Raw genomic sequence first — 21990 nt, forward strand, 5'->3', positions numbered from 1 at the left:
GCCATGGATCTTTTTAATGCTTTGTAGGAACAGTAGGAAGAGTTGTGGCTACGTCTCGGACTGGTGAGACTCGCTGTTTGTTCAGCATCTTTTTCTCATGGCCGACATCAAACAGCCCAGATAACGTTCGTATAAAAGACGTTTTTGTGATTGGAAAGGAGAGCCGTGCACGTGTGATAGTGTATTTTAAAAGTGGAGGGATTATTCTTGTCTAGCATGATTTATTCTGAGTGATGAACTGCTGGAAGCAACCGTGGCGACTCACACGAGGATATTTTATGTGATTACAGTTGGCCCGAACTAAAAAGGGACAGATTTTCTTACAAAACCTTTGAATTTCCGACTGCTCAGTGATAAACATGTCTGAGTCTGCGCTGTTTTAAACTCCCCCTCACTGTTTTGCAGGTTTATTTCTTAAGAGGGCCAACCTTCTTTGATAAAATACTATTTTGTGTTGATCATTTTCAGGTTCACCTTTTTCTTGTTAATGGAAAACATCATTTTTGCACCACTGTGTAAATGTACTTCACAATAAATGTGTGTACAAAAAAGTCTTTTTGGGGGGGGGGGCATTTTTACAATTAATAACTGTTGTGTCCTGGAACCCCCCAAGGCGCTTTACAGCTCAACAGTTATTCGGCCACTTATGCACACATTCACAGGTTTGCAGTGATGAGCTACATAGTAACCACAGCTGCCCTGGGGCGAACCGAGTAGAGAGGCTGCCACGCAATCAGTGCCACCAACTCCTCTAACCACAACCAAGGAGTGTGATGCGCCTTGCCCAAAGACATACAACTGCAAGTGTCTGCGTGAGGTGCAAACCTGCAACCCTTCAACGGGCACTTAAAGGCAAATTATGCAAATTTTCATATTTTTAAATCTTTTTCTTCAGCCAGTTTGTGCTAAAATGACTCACAGGCTTAATGAACGGCGACCCAGCCTCTATCACTTGTGGCAAGAATATTGCCACTTGCAATGTCAGACTGGCGGGCAATTCTCTGTTTGGAATTTGAAAAGAATTGAGCTGACATACCTAGCACAGCAGTCTTGTTCCAGCATGTTTCCTGCGTGTTTTAGATAATGAACACAGCTGATTTGTTTAATTTAGTGATGAATCACCCCTCTAGACACTAAGGAAGGCTGGGGAGACATTTCAGCTGTTAGATTAAGGTGTTAAAAAGACATGCACACAGCGAGGAGATAGGTTTTGCTTTTGGATCTACTAAACGGACACTAGGGGGTGCTAAAAGCAAGCCTAAACTACCTAGCTCCCTTGAAGCGACAGTGTATTTTTCCTCGCGATCGGGGGCAGTAGATACCTTAATCGTTGTTAGCAAGAAGTATTTTTGTGTTGGATTGAGACCTTACCAACAGATGCCCATTAGGGTCAAAAAGCCTGGGGAGTTCAAACTTTAGCAAACTAACAAGCGCATCAGACTCCCTTTCATCACTGGCAAGTGAGGAGATAAATGTGTAAAACAACAACATTTAAGAATGACGAAAGTTTTGTAACCATTTGTTACAAATCAGTAAATGCATTTTGTCCTCACGGGCTCCCGTAGAAGGAAACGTGGCATCTAATATGGGGTCGCCCAGAGACTTATGCCCACTCCCATGTATTTTAGACCTGGTTTTTATGGTTATATGTTACGGAGCCATCAACATTTTTCAACAACTGGGCATCATTTCATTCATTTTCAACATTTTGATGGATATTTCCAGAAATTAATGGTGGGCGGAGTCTGTTTAAGAGTCTCATCACCTGTGCAAGGAAGCTGCTGAGTATCCTGGAAGTGCGGCTTCTGATGCTCCTGCACTTGCAGATGGCAGGAGGGCAAAGAGGTCATGAGACGGGTGGTGTGGGTCTTTGATGATGACGGCAGACCAGTGGAAGCATCACGGGATTCTTCAGTTACCAAACCAGGATGTGGAGCTGTAGGCCAAGATGCTTTCACCGGTGCCCTTGCAGAACACGATGAGGCGAGTCCAGCTTTCCTGAGTGACCTATGAGGGTGGAGGTGTTTGTGAGCCGTTGTGATGATGGAGGGTGTCAGGTCTCTCCACTGCAGTACCAATTTCCTCAGTTTTGTCAGTGTTGGTGGTGCGGCTACTTTGAATAGTTTTAAAATTATTAAAAACTTTTATTCAGAGAATCCTATGTTTAAGGAACTGTCTTCTTATTATTATCTATTAATAATCAGACTTATTTTTGTCTTATTTTGATGTTATTTTTAATATTAATCTGAACTGCTTTTGCATCTCTATTGTGCTAATACTGAGAGGCATGTACACACATTTATTGGTGTATGCATGCAAATTATTGCAGGTGTCTGACTATGCTGGCCCATCGTGAAGTGCCTGTGTGTGTATGCATGTATGAATTTATGTATAGAGACATACATTTTAAATCTGTGCAGACTAGAAAACATTTAAATGTGAAAACACAGGAAAAAACATCCATAATTTCCAAATAATTTATATTTCCATGAACAAACAGAAGAGGCAGAATTCGTATTTCTGTAAAAGCACAACAGGATTTTATTAAGAAACCCTCGGAGCTGAGATAAACTTCTCAACTTTTAATTGCTCTTGAGGGCCAATTACTTGTTTCTTTTGTAGAATTACTGAAATCGAGTGCCTTCAACCAGACCTCTTTGAGATGACTGCAGCCAAAAAACATAAACAACCTCCCCAGAGCCCAAATGTGTATGCTCCATAGGTATGCTCTGAACAAACGCTCCACCAGGGGGCAGTATGTAGCCATCCTAAGATGGAACCTTCTCATTGAGACTAAAAATGTCATGATTGTGTTTTATATCTCTTTCTGCCTCAGAGGGCTCACATGAGTGCCCTGTGTTGGGTAAAAGGTCAGCTGAAGCTGGACAAAAGCATGCATGAAGTGAAACGACGGTTCCTGAAAGTAGAACGGCCTAAGGTGGAAAATAGGAGTCAAATTCAGCCAACATCCTCAGAATAAGAAGCGGACAGATGAAAAGAGGCTTCACTGGCTTCTGTAATGCAGCTCAGCATCGACATCAAAGCCCATGACATCCTGCCGAATGCCACAGCATTTTGTACTAAAGTGATCCGCTGGCTCCCTGCTTCTGTTTGAGTGAGCAAGGATGACGGGCGTTTTGTAGGAGTTATCTCTTGTGTATGTGTGTGTGTGTGTGTGTGCTGCTGTCATGAGAACCAGTTTCCTCACAGGGATTAAAAATATGAATCAAAGCCTCCGCATTAGGAACATTCTGATCACTGAGAGAGAGAGAGAGAGAGACTTCAGATTGTAGTTAATTGCAATCTAAATTAGGTGAAAACCATACTAGTGTACGTAAATATTTTACTTTATGACAACAATTAATATGGAACATCCCACCAAAATAGACCATCATGATCTTTGTGTGTTGCAGAAAACTGCAAAGATAAAAAATGCTGCAGAGTGCATTTGAGGATGGATGTAGCCCTGTTGTCATAGTGACACAGCTCTCTCTCAAAGAGACATAGAATGGGATTATCAATAAAGAATTAGTGGACCTTGGTTTTTGAAGACAGCACCATATTATTTCATGTTTTATTTATTTATTTATTTGATCTTTATTTAACCAGATGAGTCGATTAACAACTCATTCTCATTTATAACGACGAGCTGGACAAGAGGCAGCATCAACAGACACATAGATAGCTTCGCACCAAATAAAAACAGAAAGATAAGATAGAAACAAACAAGATCAAAATGAGATAAAACAGTTAGATGTAAAGACAAAGGTCCGTTCTCATAAAGACACTTACAGGAATCAGGGGTCTCATTTATCAAACATGGTGTAGAATCCTTACTAAAACCGTACTTAAGCTCAGCAAAAAAGATGTACTTAGGCCAAGTAGGTTTATGATCTATCAAACATGGAGTACGCACAGCTGCACGCAATCTCTGCTTCATAAATCGGAGACTAACGAGAATGTTTCTCATCTGCATTTTAGTCACATTCTGCCCTCACCACGCCCACTTACTGCCATAAATAGTCAATGCAAAGGGCCTTGTGGACCTCATGCATATACATAAGCCGGCTGTTGCAGCGCTCCGCCAATGACATGGCGACCGTAGATCAAGGCAGATAAAGGAAGCGCAATTTCACACAAGCAGAAGTTGAGGTACCTGTGGGTGAGATGGAGAAATAAAAGGAAGTGCTTTTGCAAAACAAATAAGAGAAAATCCACGGAGTGGCACAGCGTTGCTGAAGCCGTCAATGCTGAGTTCTTCAGAGAGATCTGTGGCGGTTATAAAAAATGGTCCAATCGGGATTTGATCCCCAGACTCCCAGGTGACAGTCACATGCACTAACCAGTCAGCCAAACAGAGATCTCCCCTGTTCTAGTAGCCAGGGCGCATCATCAAGCAGGTCACAGTGACAGGACACACTGTCACAGACACATGACATTCTGTCTCAATCTGTCCCCCTGCTGATATTCTGCATTCCATATTCTGGCTTTAGGCTGTGTGTGTGTGTGTGTGTGTGTGTGTGTGTGTGCGTGCATGTGTGTGAGTGTGTGTGTGAGTGTGCGCCATCGACATATAAATATTGGACAATTCATTTCCATAGGCTCCAATAACACATTTTTGTACTAAAATGGGAGGTGGCCACCACCGCCATTTTGACCGTGTCACAGGTTCCGTCAAGCCCAGACAATTCCATGAAAGGGAAGAGAGGTGGAGCTGAGGGTGGGGCTGTAAGGCTGGGATCAACTGACAACACCCGGTCGAACTAGCTACAAGCTAACCTGAAGCTAAGGCGGAGGTGGGAGCTAAGCTAACGGAGGTAGCAACCTAGCTACAACCGGAGTTAACTGTGCACAACACCAGAGCTTCTGAGTACCAGGCTGTAAACATGTTTATTTCTGCTGTGAAATTTGTATTTTTAACATGGGAGTCAATGAGGATTTGCTCGCTTCTGACACCGGCCCCCAGTGGATGAGGGTGGAACTGCAATTTTTGGTACTTCCGGGTTTGACTCAATTTTAGAGCTCCGTTGTGGGGGCTTGGTTGCAATGCATGTGTGTAAGGTTATGAAGTTCATCATTTTCAGCTCCACACAGCTGCCCCCTGTGCACAGTAACACCCGTGTAGAAAAGCCAAGGTCGGGTGTTCCTCAGACTGTTTACATTCCAGGAGAAGAGCCAGAAGGAGGAGAAGAAGCTTTACTTAATCAAAGTACTTTATTTGTGATTAAAAATATTAAGCAAAACATATGTTGATCAATAATAATCAAGTAAATGATCTGTGAAATAAATATGTCATGATTTATGTTTAATGAAAACAGGACTATTGCACAGACAGACTGATCCTCATCTCCATAGAAACGCATGACACATTGTTCCAACCAATCAGAGCTTTCGGCTGCCGCAGGAGAATCTGGCTTGTTGACTTAAAGTATCCAATCCGCTTTACTAAAACTTTCAACAATTCAGAGATATAAAACAAGGCAACGCCATTTTAAGTCAGTTCCATTTTGACTTCAGTTCTAGTCACCGCCATCCTAAAGAAAAGCACAGACTGGCCAGATGTGTTTTCTTCTTTAAACTAAGAACTGTGAAGTTGGAGATTTTCGTCATTTAACAACCAGACGATATCCTTTCAAAATAAGAGCAGCTGCTGACGCCGTCGATTGGTACCGGGGTCGACCTTCCAGACGGGCTTTGAAACGCTGCGACCGCTGCGCCGACAGCTCCAGCGCACATCCGAGGTCTCCAGACCTGGCATTTCCTGATCTACCTGGGAGGCCCCCCACTGGGTACGTACACGGCAAAATAGCGGCTCATGTCATCACTTTATAAGCCTCGTGATATCTAGTCATAACAAAGACTACCAGATTCAATGATGTCAGCCTAAAGAGTCTGAACCAACCACACACACACACACACACACACACACACACACACACACACACACACACCAACACAACATCCAAATCCATTTTCATCCATCACAGAGTTACTCCTGGTAGATTGTTTAGAATTTATAATCAAGAAATTATTCTCAAACGATCCCATCTCTCTCTCTTTCCTTGTCTCAAAGTCAATACAGAGTGTTTAATTAAACTCCCTGATGATAAAAACAGCCTATTCTTCTGTTTATAAAAAGTGAACTACTAACAGTGTATTAAAATACAACTTTAGATAGTTTCATCACTTCAATTCCGTTACAATGTGCAAGGAGTGGCCCAGAGTATTTTCTTGTGACCCAGAAGCTGCAGCATCCCTTTTGTTTTATCTGGTGAATAAGGCTAGAGGCTAACTTTGAGCTAACAATGCTAACAGTGAATTAGACTCATAAAAAAATCTCAAGTTTTCAATGATCAACAATTCAATATTAGATTTAGTTTTCAACTCACTATGTATGACATGTCTTCGTTTGCCCTGACCCATGGCAACAGTTAGAGTAGACTTTGTTTGGAAACATAAACTAAATCAGGACCGTCCCCCACCAGAGCTGGGACAGGGCTGGATCTTTATCCCAGTTCACCACTGGGTAAAAGCTGCAACTGGATACGAGTGTGGACTGAACGCGTGACAACAGTTGGAACAAAGTAGTCTTCTGAGGTTAATAGCTTGCTGCAACATTTTGAAAAAAGAACTATGATCTTGTTCCTTTTTGGATCTCTGATCTAGGAGTGTGACTTATTTAGCGTATCAATAAAGGGGAAAACAGGAGTTTTTATTCTATAGAAAAAAGGTTGAGGAGTAAATGAACCATTTCAGGATCTCCTGCTGGCAGATGAAGGACAGGAGAAACAGGAAGCACGGTGGCCCTGCAGGAGACATGGTGCCATGCCAAGGACTCAATGATTCGGAGCACTGCCGCCTGCAGAGGTCCACGCCTGGCTGCTGGGTTTGCTTTTCTGTACTTCTCACAGCTGTGTGAGGTGACACAACGAGACAGATGATACGTCAGAAGGTCGTTCTAGCAGACAGAATCAATTCTTGCAGAATATTTGCCTTTTCTTCTTTCAAAGTATCTGGCCGATAAGATGCAGTGATTCATGAAAACCTCCAACCATGAATGGAAATACACAGTACGGGTCAATGTTTACAACTTTATTCTTCAACATTAACCTTTCTTTAAATTTTAATTAATTGTTTCCATGGAAAGTGCTTGAGGTTTTCTAAAGCTCTTACTCATGTTTCACCCGCTGGAGTCTGAACTCTCCATCCATTAGTGACAGGGTTCCATTGTGCTTTTCAAACATAGTTTGTTTTAATTACTTTGAAAGTGGCTTTGAGGTCATTGTCACTGCAAGAAGGAGCTTTTGTCAGTCAGATGTTTTCCAGATAGTATTACAGGGATGGTTATAAGCTGATATATCTTAACTGCCACCATAATAACATCAGACAAGAGTTCCCACCACAGAGGAAAATAACTCTGACCTGTTGGGTAAACATTACATTAACCAACCACTTTTCCAACCACAAAACAGAATAGTATAGTATACTGACATTTTTCTGAAAAGTATTTAGAAAGTACATTTTAACTTTGGTCTTACTGATGCCAGTTACACGTTAATTTGTGATGCGTTTTACACATTTAATCATGTTTTTCACCTAGGAGTAATCTAATAGATAAAAGCTTTTATTCAAGTAGTCAAATTAAAGTTATTTACCTGACTAACTTTGACTAACACACACACACACACACTGGGGCAATTTAGAATCTCCAATGAATTTAACATGCGTGTTTATGGTTTGTGGGAGGAAGCTGGAGTGCCCGGAGATAACCCACGCTTTCATGGGGAGAACATGCTACAATTGGGAACTGTTCCTGTGACCCTCTCAATGGCGCCCCCAAGGGGTGGCCAGGGATGGCCATGGCCACCCCTAGAAGATTGCGCCCCCCCCCAACAAAAACAAGTTTTAATAAATCATTTTCATGTTCACTCAAACAATAAATTGATCTCATTTATTAAATTGCTAAAAATTTAATTGATCTTTTTTAAAAAGATGTAGATCATTTTCTTTGTTTAAAAATATGTTTAAAAATAGAGCATTAAAAAATTATATAAATCAAGAATGAAAAGAGCAGTAATAATAATACCGAAACTTGATTGTTTTGCTTTGATGTAGTTACTTATCTAAGGTGTAAAGTTTTATGTTTGTTTTGTTTTGTTTGTCTGTTTGTTTTGCTTTGTTTTATCTTTGTTAAAAGGGTTGGCGTAATAAGCAAATGTTTCAGCCAACACATTTTGATTAGCCTTGTTTCATGTTTCTTGCTTTGTGGTAATTTTTATTCTGTATTCATTGAGATATTTGAATGCTAATAAATAAAATAAAAAATCAAAGAATTTATTCAAGACATAATTGTAAAACAAAATAAAATAATACAATTAATGAGTAAATGAATAATGCCCTGCGATGGACTGGCGCTCTGTCCAGGGTGTACCCCGCCTGATTGCCCGTTGACCACTGGAGATAGGCACCAGCCCCCCCCCCCCCCCCCCCCCCCCCCCACCGCGACCCTGTGTGGACAAAGCGGGTTCAGAAGATGGATGGATGGATGGATGGATGGATAGTAAATGAATAATCAGTATAAAAATAAAATACATATGTTTCTGCTGCTCACCATTAAAAAACGAATTAAACTTAAAAAATTGAAAATTATATTTGAAATTAAAATTGAAATAACTGAAATGTATTTTTCTGAAATGTTTGTGTTTGCCAAATTTAAGTTAAAGCTTTTAGATGTGTACTGTTTAAAAAAAACGAATAAAGGAGCAATGCAGCAAATCACCACAGGCCCAGTCTGACCAACCCTATCAACATTTTCTGGAGGCGCCCCTCGACCTTCTTGCTACAAAGCAACCAAACTACTAACTATCCCATCTTCTAGCCAAATAATTAAACCTAAGTATTATATTTTCTAAGCTTCTATGTAATATTCACATGTTTGGGTTGTTCCAACTGACAAAATGTGCACTAGCTGAAAAAACAGTTCAGGCAAGCCAAACAGAAATTCATTGGTGTTCAGCCAGCAGAATTTTCCATCTTAGAATCCAGATTCTGCGCGGAAAATTACTGTCCAAAAATTTGAAGGTTCCTCACAAATCCTCAGGGCGTGATACCATATTCTCACCATTTTAGGCTATCTCTTTTGACTAAAGACTTCATGAAGTATAGTTGGGAAGCATTTGAGCAACTTGAACAAATGTTCCTTATGACAAAACTGACCAAACTTAGTACATCACAATCATCAGAACATTGAGGAACTACAGATGTCTTGTGGGCAAAAATACAAAAAAGCTGCTAAACTAAGACCTCTCTGGGAGATAACATTCTAACAACATCCATTTATACAGCGATAGCGTGACAGATCATACCCATAACTAGACCGGGGGAGATAATACCAGAGATGTGACCAAGTCACTGCTTTGCAAGTCACAAGTAGGTCACCAGTCAAGTCCAAGTCAAAGACAACCAAGTCCAAGTCGAGTCCAAAGTCAATGATGTAGAAATCCAAGTCAAGTCCGAGTCCTTAACTTTGAATTTTCAAGTCATAATCAAGTCATCTGTCAATTTAATGACAGTGGTAATAAATAAATTCCAGAAATAAAGCTTCTTAAAGCTTCATTTATTTACTCAAACAAGCAGAAAGCACAACTGAAATTGTTATAACTTATATGATTGTTATTAATATCAAACCCAGAACAAAGAATGATTTATGATTTTTGTCTGTGTCATAACACTTTTGTGCTAAAATATCAAATATGCTCAAGTCATCATCAAGTCAACAGATGCAAGTTGATTCAAGTCGCAAGTCATTGGCGTTCAATTCCGAGTCAAGTCAGAAGTTTTTAAAGATTTTATCAAGTTAAGTCAGAAGTCATTAAAATAATGACTCGAGTCTGACTCGAGTCCAAGTCATGTGACTCGAGTCCAAACCTCTGGATAATGCTCTTATGAAAACAAGAAAAAAAGTATAAAAATCTGTTTGGGTTGAAGGGATTTGGGGAAAGTAATAGGAAAGATTTAGATGGTCACAGTGGCGGAGCTTGATATGTGCAACATGTGCGGCCGAACAGGGCGGCAGTCTGCAGGGGGCGGCATTTTTCCTTTTTTTTTTTTTTTTTTCAAAAAAAAAATTTTTTTTTAGCATCAACCAATACATAAACAAAACATAGAAATCGCATGTTCTTAATAATAATAATGATGATAATACTAATATTTCTGTAATAAAAGCACAACAAAGTGTAACCCATATCAACTACTCCCTGTCACATGACCCACGTCAGCTGATGTGAGGTCTCTCTCCTGATTGGCTCCTTCCACGTCGCGGCAACCATGAAAGCTGCTCGTGCCGTGGCTGTAAGCTTGTTGCTTGTAGAACGGCGTTGGAAAACAAAGCGTTTTTCTCCCCTCAATTCATTTATACTCTCATTTTACCTCAGCGGTAAGTGTTCTTAACATCTACCAATAACACCCTTTTACTTGTCAGTGACCAGTCGATCGTTTTCGCTATAAAAAAATGACCTTGTTCGGCGGAGTTCCCACCGCGAGCAGAACTCCGGTTCAAAAACTCTGTTTTTGAAACACTTTTATTTTACTTAAGCACTTTAGTGGGCTTAATTTGAAACCAAGAGCAATCAAATGATGATTGTTATGTGTTGCCTTGAATTCGGCTATGCTGTCTGTCAGACAGTTGTTTTCCTTTATTGTTGTTTTTATATTTGTTTGTAGCAAACGCTACTGGAATGCATAGATTGAGCTACGTAGCCAAGATGATTAATAATTGACCTGTTGTACATTCGTGATATGTTTACCGGTAAACTGAATAGAACTTGATGTGCTAATGAACACAGGGGGATCTCGCACAGGGCGCCATTTAGGCCAGCTCCGCCTCTGGATGGTCAGTTTGTTTGGACAAACAAGCACACCCTGTTAAATAAAGTAACATCAGATATTTTTGTAATCACAAATCAGGAAAGCTATTACCTGGAGAAAGTCACCATCACTCCAGCGCCCTACGGGATTGATGAGGAACAAAAGTCTGACCACTTCAATCTGCGAAAATGTAGTATTTATTCTCAAGCTTTTGTTCAACAGACCATCAGGAATTGGGAATGCTCATACAGAGTTCCTATTAAAGGAAAAACAGCTGATGTTGAACACCTGTGTCAATTCCACACAGCAAGGCATTATGGGGGACGGAGTCCCTTTCACATAACAGTGGCCTTGTTGGAGTTGAGCAGCGCCTCGCCTGGAAAACAGACGAGAGCAGACGGAAGCAGCAGGGGGAGTGGCTGAAAGCCGTCGTTTAAGTCGGACACAATTCCCTACATGTGTAGCTCGCGGGTGACGATGGATGAAGATATCATGTTAGCGTTCACACTTGTTTAATTGTTTATTTTAATTCTGGTGCCTGTTAGCAGCTGAAACACATCCTCACATGCTTGTGGATATCATATATTGTATATGAAAACATGACTGTAATAATAAGTAAAGGTTATCAGCTGTAGCTTTAGTGTGCTCATAGGAAATGTGACAAGAGAACACAAAACACATTTCTCGTTATGGCCTATATAGTTTTCATCATCAACATAACATGATTTACAGAATACATGTGACCAACTAACATTTTGCATTCAACCACCGGATGTTTGGATCAAAATATGAACCAATCAGATCTTAGATCAGGTGAGAGCCAGGCGTTTCCCATCATCCCCTAGGTTTTGCAGCCGGTGGAGAGCAACTGCAGCGCCTTGCTCCAAAATCTGCGGCCGCCTTGATCTCACGAGGATATCGTTGCCTAGGTATGCATGACGTCAGAGCAAGTCAGCGTCAAGTCGGACACAAATCTAACTGGCATGCACTGCTCGCCGATCACCGCTGATCTAATCTGCACAGAACTGGCTCATCTCGAACACGGCCAGTGCCTTGACACAAGAAGTTTATAAAATCTTATGAAAACACTTCCAAATCATCTATCAAGAGAAAGAGATTAATACATTGCAGACATCAAGCTGGAAAAGCCATCATAGAGCAAGGCAATAAAGTTACATTAAAAGTCGCCATATATTATATTTAGAGAAATACAGACATTTCAAAGTCCTCAATCAGTCCCAGTGGCTGGAGGGTATTAAGAGTGTAGATCCAGAACAGTCCCCCTTTTATCTATAGCTTACCTATGTAAGAGGTCAAACAGCAAAGAGAGGATTCTATTAAGGATATCACAAATCATTACTCATAATTTCCAACAACCAGCTCAATCTACGTTCCAGTAATTTAATCTCTATGGTCACACCTCCTTTTGCCGCTCCTCATTCCACTTTGCTGCTTCCAATGACTGGAATGAGCTGCAAAAATCACTGAAGCCCACTACCTACAGTCCATTATCTACCTTCAATAATTCATGCAGTTAGAGGTTTCTGATCAATGTGCCTGATTCTGAGTACTTAAAGACTGTTTTCAGTCTGTTTTGACTGCTTGTACATATTGTAAATGAGAACAGTCCTTTGTCTTTATTAGGAATGAGCGAGTACACCTCTATCTGAATCTGTTCAACCATTTAATTAATCTGTGTCTGTACTTGGAGTGGGCGGGGCCTAAACCGGAACTGGTTTAACTGGCAGTAGGTGGGGCTTCAATTGGTACAATATTTTAAGTCTGAAATTGATACGGATTGATCAGAAGTTGCTTTATGTATTGTTTATTTGAAAACTATTTACAGAGCAGCATCAGAATTGAGATTCCATGTTTCTGATCACAATAGTAATGTCACGGTCTGCCCTGCTCACTATTCATTTCACTTAATACACTGCAGCTGTCCCAGTTCTGTTAACAGGTGGTCGTGTCGGAGAGCCAGCTGTTCCTGATCTCCCTGATCAGAGGGCTAGGGGTACTAAAGGAGCGGTGTGACACAACTCCAGTGCCAGTTGATACTCGCATCTTGAGTAAACACTAGCCAGTCGCAGTCTCGTTTGATGTTCTGTTTTAATCTTGTCTGCTCGTTCCAGTCAGCTCCGAACTACTGAGTCCTGAAGGTTCCTGCTCGTCTGTTCTCAGGAATTACCCACCGCCGTCTGGAGTTGTTGTTCACAACATCACGTCGCTCACCGTCCCCCTGGTCTCCTCACTCTCAGCTGCCCGCCTGTCGTCCTGTCCGCTTCCCAGCCTGCCTAACCACCAGCCTCCGGACCTGCATCATAACCTGCCTCACTGTCTGCCTCGCAACCTGTGTCCTCATCCCGTCCTGGATCCTTATTCTCTGCTGCTTGTCTGTCCCCACCTGGCCCCAAAGACCCAGCCCTGCCTCACTCTGGTTCTCTGGTTCCAGGGTTTTGTGATTCTAACACCAGTTTGCTTTCCCTTTCTAGATCACGGCCCCTCCTGTTCCCGTTTGGAGCAGCGTTTTCAGTTACACATCATTCTTAATAAATATTACTTGTTATTTACTTACCTTCATTTCTGTCTGTGATTCTTTCATGTTCTGGGTAAAACATATTCCCAACATGACAGAATCAACTGGCCAAAAGTCCACCCCCATGGAAGGATCACTTCCGACAGCCGTCGCTAACACTCTAGCCCAGGGGTGGGCAATCCTGGTCCTCGAGGGCCGCTATCCAGCAGGTTTTAGTTGTTTACCTGCCCCAACACACCTGATTCCTGGATGAATCACCTGTTCAGCAGCTCATCAGGCTCTGCAGCAGCCTGTTAATCACTGGTAGATACAAACCAGGTGTGTTTAAGCAGAGAAACAAGTAAAACCTGCTGGACAGCGGCCCTCGAGGACTGGGATTGCCCACCCCTGCTCTAGCCAAACATGAAAGATCCATACAAGCTGTCCTTGACCAGTTGTCCTCCACTAATCAGCGCCTGTTCCAGCTTGACTCCGCGCTTCGCCAGATGAATGACGTGCTCAGAACTATACCTCCGTCTACCGCTACTTCCGCAGCCCCATCCCAGTCATCACTTCCAGTTCCTCTGCCTGGGTTCAGCTTCCGCGTTGCCGAATCTCCACAACCCGACACCTTTTCTGGCGAACCAGGTAAATGCCGTAGTTTTTTATTATTATGTCAGTTAGCTTTTGGACGATCCCCAGAGACTTTTTTGAACGATATGGTTAAAATTTTGTTTATTGTTGGTTTGCTCCGGGGTAAGGCCTTGCAGTGGGCTGAGGCCAAGAGCCACCAACCCAACTTCCTACACGGCTTCCTCTCAGATTTTTAAGCGGGTTCAAGCAGCTGTTGATCCCTGGCAGAGTTAGCAAAACGTATCTGGAATCTGCAACAGGGTAAACAGACAGTTACAGAATTTGCTATTGAGTTCCGAACCCTCGCTTCGGTTTCCACCCTAGACAAGGCCTCCCTTAAAGCCACCTTCTCTCAGGCCTTAACCGAGTGCATCAAGGATCAGTTAGCCTATTGTCTGGAACCAGAGAACCTTGAGGCCCTTATCGTCCTGGCCACCAACATCGAGAAGCGTCTTAAGGAAAGACATAGAACCAACTTGTTCAGTCCCCCGCCGGTTACAGTCCCACATCAGTGTATCCACCAAACACCACAACAAGCCTCCCATCCTACAGGACCAGAGGAACCAATGCAGATCGAAAGAGCCCAACTGTCTCCTGAGGAGAAGCAGAGCCGTCACTCCTCTGGTTTGTGTCTGTATTGTAGTCAGTCTGGCCATTTTGTCCCGACCTGTCCAGTTCGGCCAAAAGCCACCGCCCACCAGTAGAACCGGGATTACTGGTGAGTGGAAATGCAAGTAGCCCACACTCCTGATGTGCTTTATCCTGCTCGGTCACTTTCAACCAAAAGCCTTTTTCTGCAGATGCCTTGTTGGACCCAGGCTGTGAGAGGAACATTTTGGATCTAACGGTGGTACAGCAACTCAACATTCCCACTGCCCTACTCCCTTCACCCATAAAGGCCTCCTCACTGGACGGGAGCTCGCTCACCACCATAACCCATCGTACAGTTCCGGTACATCTGTTGGTTTCTGGAAATCACCATGAAGTGTTGAGTTTTTTCGTTTCCTTCTCCACAGTCTCCTGTAGTCCTGGGCCATGAATGGTTGGTCAATCATAATCCCCACCTTGATTGGAGGACAGGGTCGATCGCTTCCTGGAGCCCCTTTTGCTTGTCCCACTGCCTCCTCTCAGCTCCCCTTCCCGTCGGAGAACCCAGGAGTCAGACACAAGAGCCACCCAATTTGACGGAAGTCCCCTCAGAGTACCATGACCTCCAGCAGGTATTTAGCAAGGACCGTGCATCCTCATTGCGTCCCCACCAACCCTATGATTGTTGTATCGATCTCGTTTCTGATGCAGTTTTACCCTCAAGCTGCCTATACAACCTGTCCAAACCAGAACAAGAAAGTATGGCTAAATACATTTCTGAGTCCCTGTCTGCAGGTATTATAAGGCCTTCCACGTCCCCCCTGGATGCATTTTTTGTGTGTGTCAACGAAGGATGGATCCCTGCGTCTGTGTATCGGCTATCGTGGACTGAACCAGATCACTATCAAAAACAAGTAGCCTCTACCTCTGCTTTCCTCTACTTTCGACCCTGTTAACAATGGCTCTGTCTTTACCAAGTTGGACCTGCGCAACGTTTACCATCTCGTGAGAATCCGGGAGGGGGACCAATGGAAAACAGCTTTCAAGACCCCTCTTGGACATTACGAATACCTGGTGATGCCATTTGGACTCACTAATGCCCCCGCAGTCTTCCAGTCTCTGGTGAACTCTGTCCTGGGTGACTACATAAACAAATTTGTCACGGTTTATTTGGACAATATTTAGATTTTTTCCAGGTCCCTCACAGAACACCGCCAACATGTCCGAGCTGTGCTTCAACGAATCCTCAAAAACCGCCTGTATGTCAAAGCCGAAAAATGTGAGTTTCACGTCTCGTCCTTCAAGTTCTTAGGCTTTGTCCTGGAGAGTGGTCGGCTGAAGACAGACCCTGATAAGATCGAGGCAGTTCGGACATGGTCAACCCCTGAAACACGTAAGCAACTACAAAGGTTTTTGGGTTTTGCAAATTTCTATCGACGTTTTATCAGGAACTACAGTCAGATAGCCACACCCCTCACTCGACTCACCTCAGTCAAGGTTCCGTTTCTGTGGTCCCTGGAGGCCGACCAAGCATTCAACACCCTCAGGACCAGTTTCACCCAGGCACCCATTCTCACACGCCCAGAAACCTCTCTGCAGTTCACCCTAGAGGTTGACGCATCTGATACTGGAGTGGGTGCTGTCTCTCCCACAGATCACCATCTCCATCCCTGCGCCTTTTTCTCCCATCGTCTTTCGTCTGCAGAGCAGAATTACGACGTGGGAGACCGGGAACTTCTGGCAGTCAAGCTGGCTTTGGAGGAGTGGTGTCACTGGATGGAGGATGCAGAACATCCAATAGTAATCTGGACAGATCACAAGAATCTCGCATCTTTAAAGGTGGCTAAAAGACCAAATCCTCGTCAGTCCCGCTGGTCGTTGTTTTTCTCCCGATTCACCTTTGTTATCTCTTTAAGACCTGGCTCCAAGAATGTCAAACCCGATGTCCTTTCCCGGCAGTACGCTTCTGACAAAGACACCGAACCCACTACCATCCTACCAGCCTCCTGCATTGTCGGCTCCATAGCTTGGGACATCACCAATAAGGTACTGGAAGCCCAACGTTTGGAACCAGACCCAGGTACCGGTCCCCCACTTAAAACATATGTTCCTTCCAGCATTCGCGGCTCCCTAATCCACTGGGCACACACTGCTAGATTTTCCATTCACTCCGGCCTTGGCAAAACCTTAGCGCTCATTCATAGAACCTTTTGGTGGCCTTCAATGTATAAAGATGTGAAGGAATACATTAGCGCCTGTCAAGTCTGTGCCAGGTCAAAAAGTAGCAACCAAGTCCCTCAAGGTCCTCTCCAACCCTTGTCGGTACCTCCTCGCCCCTGGTCTCACATAGCCCTAGATTTTGTGACTGGTCTACCTCCCTCCAAGGGCTTCACTATCGTACTCACTGTAGTTGACCGCTTATCCAAAGCCTGTCATCTGGTCCCATTAAAATCCCTTCCTTCCTCTGCAGAAACTGCTAATCTCCTCATTAAACATGTTTTTTGATTGCACGGCATCCCTTCCGAGATCCTCTCAGACAGATGACCTCAGTTCATAGCCCGCGTTTGGACAGAGTTCGCCACCCACCTCGGGGCCCAGGTCTTTCTCACCTCAGGTTTTCATCCGCAAACAAATGGCCAGTGTGAACGCCAAAACCAGGAGCTTGAGGCTCTGCTCAGGTGCGTCTGCTCCTCCAACCCTTCCAGTTGGAGTTCACAGTTGCCGTGGATGGAGTACGCACACAGCTTCCACACCTCCTCCTCCTCCACATTTCAGTCCCCGTTTGAGATCTCCCTCGGACCCTGCTTCTCCCATCACTGTGCCTCACTTCCTCCGCAGGGTCAGACACACCTGGAATCAAACCCGTTCGGCTCTACAAAGTATGGCAGATCATAATGGCAGGATTGCGGATCTACACCGGAGTCCGACACCTGCCTATGCTCCAGGAGACTTGGTTTTGCTCTCCTCCCGTGACATCAAGCTCCGGGACTCCTCCAGGAAGTTCTCTCCCCGTTACCTTGGTCATTTCCCCATCGCCACTGTCCTCAGTCCTGTCTCTGTCCGCCTGACCTTACCCCCGTCTGTGAAGGTACACCCTGTGTTTCATGTCTCGTTGCTCAAACCCGTTGTCTCCAGCCCCCTGTGTCCTCCTGCATTGTCAGCTACCGAGTCCTGAAGTTTCCTGCTCGTCTGTTCTCAGGAATTACCCACCTCCGTCTGGAGTTGTTGTTCTCAACATCACGTCACTCACCGTCCCCCTGGTCTCCTCACTCTCCGCTGCCTGCCTGTCTTCCTGTCCGCTTCCCAGCCTGCCTAACCACCAGCCTCCGGACCTGCATCATAACCTGCCTCACTGTCTGCCTCACAACCTGTTTCCTCATCCCGTCCTGGATCCTTATTCTCTGCTGCTTGTCTGTCCCCACCTGGCCCCAAAGCCCCAGCCCTGCCTCACCAAGACCGATGAACTCCAGTAAGAATAGCTCTCCAAACAATTCCAGTTCTGGTTCTCTGGTTCCAGGGTTTCATGATTCTAACACCAGTTTGCTTTCCCGATCTAGGTCACGGTCCCTCCTGTTCCTGTTAGGAGCAGCGTTTTCAGTTACACTTCATTCTTAACAAATATTATTTGTTATTTACTTACCATTGTTTCCGTCTGTGATTCTTTCCTGTCCTGGGTAAAACATATTCCCAACATGACAAGTAAAGGAACTATTACAGAAGATATTTTTCAGTAAACTCAGAACATGAATATTGTCGTGATTTGGCGCTTTATAAATACACTTGAATTGAATGTTTAAGTGCATAAATGAATACAGCTGAACTCATGCAGTAGGAAATATGTTCTACTAGAACAAGTCACAGCTTTTTTTAAATTTTTTTTATTATTTTATGGTCAAACAGATTTTTTTTCTAATGTTCTTGACATTTTTTTTTCCCACACAAAGTTGATCAAAACAAGGTGTGTGTGTGTGTGTGTGTGTGTGTGTGTGTGTGTGTGTGTGTGTGTGTGTGTGCGTGTGTGTGTGTGTGTGTGTGTGTGTGTGTGTGTGTGTCAGGGGCGCAACTACCTATTACTGGAGGGGTATGCAGACACATCCAGCTGCTGTTATTTATTTGTTGATGGTGTTTATATAGAAATAAAATATATTTACAGGGCTTTAGGCCCAGGACAGTTTTATACCTCAGACTGACCAACTTTAGATCATGACCTGTTATTAATATTATCATGTATTCTTTACACCAATCAGAAAATTCTGTAATATCCACAGACATCCAAACCTTATAAATGAAATAAAATCAATATTAAAATTAAAAATGATTAATACTCTTTTTCATTAAAAATCAGTTATCTGTGAACACGTTTTCATATTTATTTTTAGATTATCTTTAATTATATGCTTATTATGCTTAATTAAGCAGACATCTGCTTATTTCTAACAGAGCTGAGCTGTGGGAGAAAATATTCAGGCTTATTTAATCTTGTTTTCCGTCGCCTGTGGTTTTAGTGCGTTCACCTAATATTAATTATAAAACTATAAAAACCAAGTCACTACTGTCTGGGCAAGTGTATAGGAACTAAAGCTTGTTCAACAGCTCACCTGTTCCTTATGCACTGACAGGAGAAATCCTCTCATCAGCAGCAAGTGATCAACAGAGACATGACTGGACAAAGGGTCGCAAAAACAAAAAGACGTCTAAAAACACAGACCAGACTGGTCCACTGACCCTCCTTCCCTGGACAGCAAACACTAATGCCCAGTTTCTTAGAGTAGCAAGCAGGGAGTTTAATTTCTTCAGTTTTTAAGAAGTGATTTCCTTCTGCACTTTAAATAATGCCTACAACCTGAAAATGCATTTTTGTCTGTATACAGGATTCCTGTCTAGTCTTCCTGAAGAAGGGTGTAATCAGGAGTAATTGTTGAATTTTATCTTAAGGAGCTCTCAAAAACTGAGCCCTAATGTGACTGTGATTTCACAAGTCGTAGCTTCACAGCTTGGTAAACACTCGCCAGTACCAGAGTGGGTTTTCCACGGATTCCTACTTCAAACCGGTGCCATTCCAACATTAAACCCACCCAACGGAGAGGCATGAGTGTTGTGTATGGCGGTAACTGTAACAGAGTAAATAGTGTCATATCACTTGCCATCAGTAAAACAGTTGAAAACATGCTAACATATCCAGCTGCGCCTGATGTTAGTCAATTTTAAGACGGAGCCGTTCGAGGTAGGTCGGGTTCTATCAGTGCACGTGTGTGAGGAAAACTTTCAAAGTAATTTAATACTTATTTCAGTCTTTTTATTCCAACAGAGTGTGCTGTTTGATCCTACCAAAAGCTAGGTTTCAGACCGGCATTCCTGTGTTAACAGGTAATTGTTAAAGTTATGTGTTTAACGGATGTAAGTCAGTTTTAAGATGGAGCCGTTCGAGAGTGTGCTGTTTGATCCTACCAAAAGCTAGGTTTCTGACCAGCATTTCTGTGTTAACAGATTAAATGCTGTTGTCAGCAAAAACTTCGTCTCAAGACTCTTTGTACTACACAACACAGAGTTAATAAATAACTGGACCTACCAGTACCAGGGCTGGTATGGTTACACTGGCGCCGTGACCCGGATGCTTCGTCCATCGCCGGAGTGGGACCTGTCTATTGCCTGGTGCTGTCGCCGTGGGAACGGAGCTACACTGCATGAGGGGGGCATCCGCTGCTGGCACAGCGCGGACCTTCAGAGCCTCGTCTGCCTGCTGCTTTGGGCGTTAGCGGTGACGCAGAGGCCGCGTGGTGAACTGCAGCCTGCAGCTATTTGTGACTGAATACGGCCGCTATCTTGGATGGGTGACCGGAACTTTGGTAGAGCTCTGGTTGCTAAGTGATGCAGTGGCTGAAAAAGACTATATGGTATGAAAGATTTATAAGAGAGAAAGTGGATTAATAAGAGAAAAAAATTATTTTAATTTTTCATCAGCCACTGCAATTTTTCTTGCTGGGGGATTTTCAGGTCTTTCATTGTATGTAGTAGTTGGCTGTTCGTTTTTGGTGCTCATGATGGACATTACCAGAGTTTTGGGACGTGGGAGGGGGACAGCAATGTCTACTCCTCTCCCAGGGTTTTGCAGGGGCAGGGCCGTGTTTTTGCCCTTTCACGAGTCATCCACTCCAGGACCTGCGGTTAGGGATCTGGTGGAGGGTGTTGATACATCGGGGTGTGCTGTCATGATGTGCGTCAAGCTCAGGTTTCACGAGAGGGAGGGGCTTCAGGAAGTTACATGGCTGATATGGCTACCCGAATCGGCTTGTCTATTGGTGAGTCCATTGCCTCGTATTTGGAATCTCGTTTAAGTACTGGGCTAGGGTCTACTCCCAGAAATCCTGCTGTTAACACAGTTGTAGATCCATCTCTATTAAATGTAGTGGTACGCTCTGAAGCTAAAGAGTCCACCAGGTTTAAAGGGGATGGGCAGGATGGTCTTACTGTGCAGGAGTGGGAGAAGCTGATGTTGGCCTTTCTAAAAAGGAAAGGGGTTCCAGTTACTGAACAGGCTGAGGAAGTGCTGGTTAAACTTGGGGGGAGGGCAAGGGAAGTGGTTAAAGTGGGAATTCGTAGTAAACCACTGATATCTCTGTCTTGTGGCCCAGGTCCCATCTTTGAGATTTTGAAGCAGCACTTCAGTGATACAGTCTCTTCTGGCATGCCCTTGGCTAATTTTTACACAACTTTACCAAAGGAAGGGGAGGACCCCTTTGATTTTTGGCTGCAACTGAACAGAGCAATGGACATGACTGAGGATGGCCTTAAGAGACAAAGTAAGGCATTTGAGTACCTGTCCCACGACCTGACAGCCATGTTTGTTAGATACTGCCCTGACCCAGAACCGTCATTGATTTTTAAATGCAAACCTTTGGCTCAGTGATCGGTGACAGAGGTTCATGACCGACTAGTGGAGCATCATGGGAGTGGTGCAAGGCTTCTTCAAGCAGGAACGTGTGCCCCACACACTGCCCAACTACCAAATGTGAAGTTGTGTATGCAGCAGGTGCCGTCAATGGTGGTTTCAACGCAACCGCCAGAAGCACGGCCTGCTGATGTCTCTGCTGACCGGCTTGAGCATATCATGTGCTTGTTGGAGCGGATGCTGGACCAACAGCCATGAAGAGATGTGACATCAGGAGGAGGTGGAGCACGTCCTCGCCAGACGCAAACAATGAGAGGCAGGACTGTTACCCCCTGCGTCATTTGTGGTGATAAAGAACACACGACCTATTACCACTGTAAGATGAACTGGCTGTGCTTTGGATGCCACTCACCAGACAAAATGTGCACATGCCAGTTGCGAGTTCATAGGTGGATGTGGATGATCGGAGTTTGGTGTCGGATGCCTCCACTCTCCTTGA

The sequence above is a fragment of the Nothobranchius furzeri genome, chromosome 2, assembly GCF_043380555.1.
Source record: "Nothobranchius furzeri strain GRZ-AD chromosome 2, NfurGRZ-RIMD1, whole genome shotgun sequence".
Lineage (NCBI taxonomy): Eukaryota > Metazoa > Chordata > Actinopteri > Cyprinodontiformes > Nothobranchiidae > Nothobranchius > Nothobranchius furzeri.